Genomic DNA, 9,173 nt, shown 5'->3' with positions numbered 1-9,173 from the left:
GAACGCGGGCCAAATAATTGATGCACGTCAATTAGATTGGCAGGCCAATCGTCGTAATTAAATCAACAGGAACGCGAGGCGTGAACACGTACACATAACTGTCGACGGTTACATACGCGTACGCGTGCACACCCCCCGCGCGCGTGTACATATACGTACCTTCGCGTACGACTACTGTATCTAGGGACGTATCTAGGACCGTATACGAGAGAGAGTCCACGGCGTAAAATTTAAATTTCTCCGTCACCGGACATCGATAATCGCGTTGATTCGTCGAAACCGCCGGCAATTCATGCCGCACTTTTTCGGTAACGGTTAACTATTCCGGTTAAGTGACGCAGCCATTATCAATTATGATCAATTATCGCTCACTGAATGCATTTAGAATAGGTGACGAATGAGAGTCGAACAATTTTCCTTTTTTGAAATCAATGTATTTCTGCTAAAAAATTCCGTGAGGGATGAGAATTTCATCTATGCAGGGTCGTCCAAAACTCATAACGTGTGACATGTTGAAGCTCACCTAAATCCGTCTGAAAAATCATGGCTTAGAATTTTTGTATCAGAATTTTTGTATCGTATCATATCATACTACGAAGGCCTTGCTGTAAAATGGAGCTGTCAATAGAGGGAAAATAACGGAAATTGATGCTGGTAATTTAATATGAAAGATTTCGAGATAAGCTGTCTTCATTTAAAATACCTATTATTTATTTAAAGAATTAATCGTAGATATTTTTCGAATTACTACAGAGATTCACTGGAAGGATTGATAAGAAGCTCGACTCGTATCGTCGTAAAGGAAAAAACAAATAGAATTTAGGTATTGATGAAATACGAGAACGCGCTCGCGTTCCTCGTCGACGTGTGTAACGCAACAGGTTTCTTCGCTTATTTTCGTAGCGCTGCAAGTCGGGGCGCAAGAGTGATATCGTGTAATATAACTCAAAACACCCTCACGCTGTGCCGTCTCGTTACATTCGGAAGGATGGAACTGGTCCACCGAGCACTCGTATTTAATCGGTCACGGTTGTTCAACGGTTTATTCACGAATTAATCAACGTGACAACAAGGCTGCAATAAATTTGCGTTTCTGCAACGAAGAAATCCGCGGCGCTTAATCACTATTCCTACGCAGTGAGAAGTTCGTTAAGGGGATCCTGCAGTGACAGGCGAACTTTCTCGATGTCGATAATGTCAACCTTTCTAATTTTGTTTTCCCTATATCTGTCTTTGTCTAACGAAATGACATATGTCTTTGTTCGATTGCTTGCCATCTCTCGCAAGATCCGGCAACTACTGTTGCTGCTCTTCTTGTCATTCTGCATCCGTATTTGCATTACCAAAATAATTTTTAGATTGATCTTTTTTTCTACGCATTGAATCTTACTTCTACTTACACGATATTATTCTTACATGTTTTCCCAAGGGAGGATGATAAACATTATGTATGTGTATAAACTGCAGAATTTTTGTTTTAAGCAAATATTGTCGTCAGGTGACAGCTGTGTATGTATGCCCAAATAAGTAACATTTTTAATTTTTGATGTTTTTGATGTAAAATTGCATTTGGCACCCTAGATTTTTGTGCGGACTTTAATTCTGTAAAAGATTTTTGCAATTCTATAAAGCCAATTAAAAGATCCATCTAAAAACGATAATGTCGGTAAATCATTATACGGCTGCAGGATCCCCTTAACTCAGAAATATTTCTTGGTACACGCATCATGGTACTTTTCTTGAGCGATTGCCAATTCGGTCTTGGCAATGTTAACAATATTACAATTTATGTACTTTGTTGATTTAATGCTTTTTTCGATCTTCATCGAAGGGGATTTATACTTATACGAGCGCAAATCCATCGATATGCGATTTCTATTATTACAATTTAGAAATCATTGCTCGTAGTTCGTCTGTTTTATGTTTTGAGATATAATAATTATCTCTTCCTTTTTCTCTTTCTGCGCAAATAGACTTATCGGTAATATGAAATTTTTAAGAGTTTTATAGGTGGACTTTTTTTAAAGGCGATTACGGGGATCTTTAAAGGCTCAGCAACGCTAGAGAACGTTTGCTTTTATAGCAAGCTTGATTTTCTTTTACCGAATGTATGCCGCGCTTCGTTGTGTCCTTTACGGGTGTGTTGTAGGGAAAATTAAATTTTTTCTCTTTTTCTTTCATTGTGCAGATATTGTAATGAATTTAGAAATTAAAGTTTTTTCGCGCCGCTCGGGAATAAGTAGAAATATCGGGGATAAGTAGAAGTATCTATCAAGTGTCTATCAAGGTCATCAAACCGAATCATGGTCGGTTGCAGATGGCACAATTTCTGATTATCGCAGTTGATTCAATAATAGAGCTCTCTGCATACAGCGCAGAGTTGATCCGTGTTATTTGTCGTGATACATAATTACACATTGCATTAAACATTGTTGCATTTGGCATTTTTTTTATCTTACGCGTGACAGCTAGTGCATCTACTCTATTTGCAGACGCGAGTCTCTCCCCGGTGGGCGAGACTTCGCGTTCACCAACGTTCACTAACGTCGCGATGGCGAGCACTTGCAGTGTTATGCCTCATGCTGCGGGCGCTTCCCTCGATTAATTCATCCAGATATCTCCGACCGCTGTATTTTCTGTCTTATGTCTCCCGATAGAGTTAATACGTTAATAAAGTTCAACAAGCCTTTCGGTAAATTTGGTCTTGATTGTCGAGCCGGTTATATCGGCAAGTTTTTATCATTTAAGTTGCTCATATCGATCAGCGTGAGACGGCGACCAATGGGACGACGTCGCCAGCGTTCTTCGGAAGCTAGGGGGAGGAAGTATTAAAAGAAGTTCTGCAGGGTCTACGGTTTTAACGAGTAACTTAGCTTGGCGATCCGTCCGGAATCGATGCTGCCGCGGAAGTTTATATCTCCGATGACGGTGCCATTAAAACTGCCAGTCGGAACGATCGATCACTCCGATCTACGCGGAGATGATCGAGAGGGAGAGATAACATTGGTTTGCAGAAAAGCGGATTTCCAATGGAGACATCTTCTTTTATATCCGTTCGCGCGGGGATCCGTCAGATCTTCTCTTTCTCTCGGTCTCCATCGAGGGCAAATTCAATTAAAAATATTTCAGCGAGTTAATTATTGAAGGAATATTCAAAAACAAACCTTTCTGTCTAAATTGATCTTGTCGATTTTCTCGACCACTTTTCAGGACAGGAAGATTCCTATTGTAGATTCCTACTGCGAGACCCGCATGCTGCGTAAAGACGATTGTCGTGCTTTCCCATTTTCCTCGCCACAATGACGTATATTAATCTTCCGCGAGCTGATTAGGCGAGTTTACGTTTGCCGCGACGGTTAATTTCGTACATTAGCAGCTCTCTGAAACGCGCGTGATAATTATCTCCGCGCGGAGATTTCCTCGATAATCTCGAAAGCTCGGGCAAATCGCTTCCCGGTAATTTTTTTTTTCTATACAGTTACCGCGGCGAAATTGCATTGCGAACGCAATTGCCACTGCGCACGTTAACATTTTAATTAGACAAACGTTCTCGTGTATTACATTAGCCAGAAAAAATATATAAAGAATGTAGCGTAAAACCGAATGTGCAGGATACTGGTGCAGGTACGACAAGTCGGACTTTTATTTTGATCTCTTTTGCCCGTTCGGAATTCAGTTTGTTAATCTCCGTAAAAAGGATACTCGGTAAGAGTATTTGAAAGTTGTATCGATGGAAAAATCGTCTTACCGCTCCGCGTTTTCTTTAAGAAGGAAACTTAAGTGAAATTGATGGGGTCATAATCAAGACTAAAGGCTGTGCTCGCCTGCGGCATTCAGCGGAAGACGTCGTTCTCGCAAAAGTTTCTGTTTATCGAATGTAAATCATGTAAATCCTCTAGTTCCGCGAACGTCAGATAACTCGATCACGTAAATACTTTTACGATGTTGCATAAACTGTCTGAGGAACATCTCGCTCGCTCTGAAGAACCTATAATAATAATGTGTCAAATACACATTGGCTAGAAAAATAGAATATAATCTTAAATCGATGCAATTCTCAACATGCAATTAAAATAAATAGAGCCAATTAAAATAAAATTAAAATAATCCTAAAATAAAAAATAGTGGAATAAAAGAGATAAAAAGGAGTTTTAGATATATCGAATTGTTTAATTTATTTAAATTCTTTATTTAAAACGTTATTCCAGAAAATAATTCTTTTAATCTCGCGGATCCTTTTTATGAGAAAACGATATATGTATGTTGACGTTTTGTTTTCTCAGGAACGAGGATTCCCTCTGCTCGCGTTGCTGGCGGCGTTCTGGCGGCCACGCGGGGCTGGCGAAAGGCGTTGTTTTACCTACCACTGTCCTGCATTCTAGCGTGGCGACCCAATAGACTTTGGCTGTCCTACGTCGCGGGTAAGGACGCCGGCTCCTTCAACTCTATTTCCGTGAGCTCCTGACAGATATATATGTGCTTGCAGCCGGCCTCTTGGCGGTACTGTCCTTGCTGCATATTGCATCGAGCGCACTAGGACGACGAGATCCTTGCCAATCGGGCGCCGACTCGGTAGGCGAGAGCCTCTTGAACTCCAGGCAGGAGAATTACGACCGATTCGAGGAAGTTCTGGTGAGTGCTCCCGAGGTGGGCGATAAAATAATTTTGCAAAAAGTTCGTGAATTAATTTTAATGTCAATCTCTTGGTTTCTCTCTCATGAAATATTTATTCATCGATTTATTACGAAATATACTTTTTTTCTCGATTTGCCCTTACCCCATACCCATTATCTGTCTGTTTCACGAGGTGACGGAGGTTCTCGATGACGGCGTGTCAGGACCAGGACGCTGTCCCGGGGACAGCGACGGTGAGATATGACACGAGCGACGGTCCTCCTGGGCCAGCAAATCCGACGAGGATAGCGAGCTTGAACAGAGGACGTGTCAAATCGCCACGCTGTCTTAGCCCTTAGGAAAATTTACTTAAAGTTTTTTAAAGTTACTTAAAGTATTTTAAAGTATTATAAAGTATACTAGCCGTAATAATAGTATACTAGAATAGTATAATGGTAGACTAATAGTATACTGACAGCCGAGCGTAAAGTTTTCTTTAAGTTATTAACCTCAATAAAAACTTTATAAGCAAGTCGCAAATATACTTTAAATTTACTTTTAACAAACGTAATACTTATAAATATACTTTAACTTTACTTTTTATAAAGGTAATACTTAAAGCTGATTTTAACTTATGCGTGTTGTTTCAACAGTATACTTAAAAAGACAAGTTCCCTTTTTCACCACACTTGCACCACACGAGGCATTAAGAAATATTATATTGTAACCGAACGATACACCATTGGGTCACGAGACGCTCTATTTTGCCCTCTAAGTCATCGGTCGCCACTCGGTTTATCCTCAATCCACCGAGAAGGTACGTATTTATGAACTTATGGTTAACCAATTTGTTTAAACAATCACCTTTTCAGATTCTCGACCGGGGTGCCCACTCTCCATCGCCTCCTCTCGGATCATTAATTCCTTTTATTTTCAGGCTTTCGAGACGGATGCCTCATCTGTGTCGCCGGCCCATGGATCATCGCTGCTGAACGCCTACCAGGATCCCCGTATACACCAGATGGTTGACCACCGCTCCACCGAGGTAAGTACAAGTACCGTGGTTAACTAACTTAATTGTTACTACTTTTTTTCAGGATTTCGCCACTGCTGCCCTCATCTCCGATGTCCACTGATGTAGCACCGATGATAAACTCCGACCCGGGTCAACGATTATGGAAGATGGCCGACACCCGTGCAGGTAAGTATCAGGTAAGTAATCGTTAACTTTTTATTTTCACAAATGTAGTTTCCATTTATTCATAATCTTCGTTTTACACAAACAGGTTTTCGTTGTTACAAATTCCGCGCAAGATGGCGGTCGCACGTCTCGCAAAGTGCGAAGTTTCACTTTTCGGTTCACTCGGACCGTTCGCCTTTCGTATCGGCGATAATTCACGCGTTATGCGGGCGTTTCCGTTGGTTTCGGACGCTGTGGTAAACTTATAATTGTAATCCGGTACACGATCGCGAACTTTTCGCGACACACCGAGATATACGCGCGAGAAAGATGTTACCTATACGAGCGCCCACGAGAGACTGCCTCGAGGAATATTCCGCTCTCCGGCTCCCCACCTATGGGATTTTCCCCCTCCCTGGCGTCACGGCCGCTTTCTCTTTGAGGAATGCGCGTTACTACGCAGTAACATCTGGTGTTTATCAGTTCCGGGCGCGCCAGATGTTCGCGGTGGAAAATTCCACTTGCATACCCTTATGAATAACATACTTTATTACATCCCGGGTAGTGGTTTTCCACTACTTACAATTTTCGTATTTTGTTGGCGCCGACCTATGCGCACGACTTCTCTGACGTCACTATACGGGAACCTGGACCGACTTCCCGGCGAAGATGTCCAGGTCCATTTCGCGGTGTCCGCCGTTGACGGCGACTCCCGGTGCTCGCTTCTACGAACCCCCCTGACTATATTCCGGCCTCGGTTCCCGTAGCCGATGTCCGGGTAACGTTTTCGCGAACCGTGTCCCCGTAACTAGCGTCCGGATGTTCGGATTACGACGGCGCCTGGTCCCTCGGGTGTACCAGGTCTTCCTGATACGACATCGCCGGTTTATCCCCGCAGATGACGCCTGTCCCGCTATCTTGCCTCCTGGTGCTCGGGTCGCGAAGCGGTTCGGCTGTGCCTGTCTCTCGTGATGCCCTGACGTGGCACCGGTGGTTATTTTGCCCCTTAGTTTGCTCGATCGGGCGGCCACTGACCGCGGGCCCGAATCCCGCCTCCTGGGGCTCGTTCGACTTCGCGTTACTTCGCGAGGTCACGTCCGTATGTTCCCGGACCGAAGATTGTGTGTGGCTCGGTGCCTTTTACTCTGCGCTGTTTGGCGATCCACGCGCAATAAATCAAATACGGTTTTACGGCCGATCCGGGCACTTTCGTGCCAAACGAAAATAAATTCCTTGTGGATCGTCACGAAACGAAATCTAACTTACCGACTAAGTGAGCCGCAGCTCGGCGATCATTGTCGCGCAACTTATGCCTAACTTATTTCCTACTGCGCCGGACGGATCATGGCAAACTAAACAAAACTTTATTTTATAATGGGTTTCCGTCCTCGGAACGCTTCACGCAGCTTGTAATCGAAAGGAGGGCCTTCCCCTCGTCACCTTGGGATTCCTCCTCGGAGGACGGACTCTGGAAGTCCTCCGAGTCGTCCCCCTCGTTCGGTGCCGCTGCTCGCGGCCCCGCCGTCATCGTGACCGTCTCGCGCACGGTGATCGTCGTCTTCTGGACCGTAACCGTGCAGCCGCTAGACCCTGCTGCTCCCCGGGAGTCATCCGTCCCAGCCGGCGTGATCGCGCTTCGAGCGATCGCGGTTGGCTGGACCGCCCGATAGCGTACGACGGTTCCGGAGGTTCGTGGAGTTGCGTCCCACGTGCTGCGCCCCAGGCTCGCTCGGGGTGCTGCGCTCGTTCGCCGGTCCGCTCGCCACGATTCGTCCGCGGACAGCCGCCTCAGGACTACTCGCGGCTGACTGAGGAGCTGTCCATGCACCATCTTAGTGCACGGCTTCAATATCATATATCCAATTCAAAATTTTACCCAAAAAAAAGTATTCTGTTTACAAAGTGAAATTTCCTGTAATCCCATATTCTAAGCGAAAACTTTTACAAAAAGAGTATTCCTCTGTCAATAAAGTGGACTATTCATCAAAAATCTATTACATATTATTCTAACGGCTTTCCTCTTGTATTAAGAGGAATATGTTTACTTGAAGCAGAATGCCCTCACGCGCGCAACGCGGGCTGTACGACGGGACGCGCGCGGCGCTGGCTCGCGCGGCGAGAGAGTTCAGCTCGCGCCCGCTACGCAGCGCATCGCCAGTATCCTTTCGCGTAATTAAGATTCAACATCGACTGCTATATCTAGGGCAGCTCGGCAGAGTTTCTTTAGCGTTCTCAAGTTTGCCAGTCAGGGCGGGCGTGCTCACTAGCAGGGCCTCTGACATAGGCTACGGTCAACGTGACGCTACAAATGCTTCGAAGCATTTCCCTTCTCTTTTCTTTCAATGAAGAAAGAAGGAGAAGAAGAACGCTCCAAAGCATTTGTAGCGTCACGTTGACCGTAGCCATATTCCGGGTGAATATCGGAAATCAGTGTCCTCTAGTATTAAAAGGACTGCAATCTTAAGTCTAGTGTCTCATGGTTAGAGGATATTCCTCTAGATTTTAAAATATCTTCTTGAGACCGTATTTCAGAGGAAAATCCTCTAAAATCAAGCGGGAGCCACTAAATGACAGAATATTTTTTTTTGGGTGATTAATAGTAATTGCATGAGTTAACTTAAAGTAACTTTTAAAGTATATTATAGAAATACTTAAAGTTTGGTTCGAAATCACTTCTAGTTTATCAATAGTTTATCAATAGTTTATCAATAGTAATTTCTTTGGTAAACTTTCTAGTTTATTTTAAGTTTTTTTAAGTAAATTTTCCTAATGGAGTCCTTAGACGATGGACCTCGACTCGATCTCGTCGCGTATTAAGAGAGGAGTCAATTGAGCACCCGATTGCATATGCGGCAAGAACGAATGCGAGAAATGTACGAGGCCGAATAATGCCTTTTAAAATGGTGTAAATTGAGAGAGTGTCGGAGAAGTCATCTCATGAGAGATTCGGTAAATTTAAGAATAAAGACGAGATGAGAGAGAGAGAGAGAGAGAGAGAGAGAGAGAGAAATTGAATTTATAGATTTGCGAAATAGGAAAAACGATGCGAGGTATCCTATCTCTATGCGCCCTTGGGAAAATTTACCTTAGAAATGTTTTAAAAAAATCTTAAAACTTACTTTAAAGAAAAACTTAAAAAAAATTAAAGGTAAATTTGGACACTTTAAAACTATTGTTTAAGGTAATCTTATAACTATAAGGCAACTTACTTCAAAGAACACCCAAAAAAAATATTCTGTCGTTTAGTGGCTCCCGCTTGATTTTAGAGGATTTTCCTCTTAAATACGGTCTCAAGAAGATATTTGAAAATCTAGAGGAATATCCTCTAACCATGAGACACTAGACTTAAGGTGCAGTCCTGCTCTTAAAATGCTAGAGG

At 43.4% G+C, this 9,173-nt stretch overlaps 1 pseudogene; it reads left to right on the top strand.

The window, feature by feature from the left end:
- Positions 1–4,247: 4,247 nt before the first annotated feature.
- Positions 4,248–5,146, top strand: LOC139779246 (uncharacterized; annotated as a pseudogene).
- Positions 5,147–9,173: the final 4,027 nt, after the last annotated feature.

The sequence above is a fragment of the Temnothorax nylanderi genome, unplaced genomic scaffold (genome assembly GCF_030848795.1).
Source record: "Temnothorax nylanderi isolate EJ_2023f unplaced genomic scaffold, tnyl_v1.0 TNYL_tig0216_pilon, whole genome shotgun sequence".
Lineage (NCBI taxonomy): Eukaryota > Metazoa > Arthropoda > Insecta > Hymenoptera > Formicidae > Temnothorax > Temnothorax nylanderi.
This window is presented reverse-complemented; position numbering and strand designations above follow the sequence as displayed.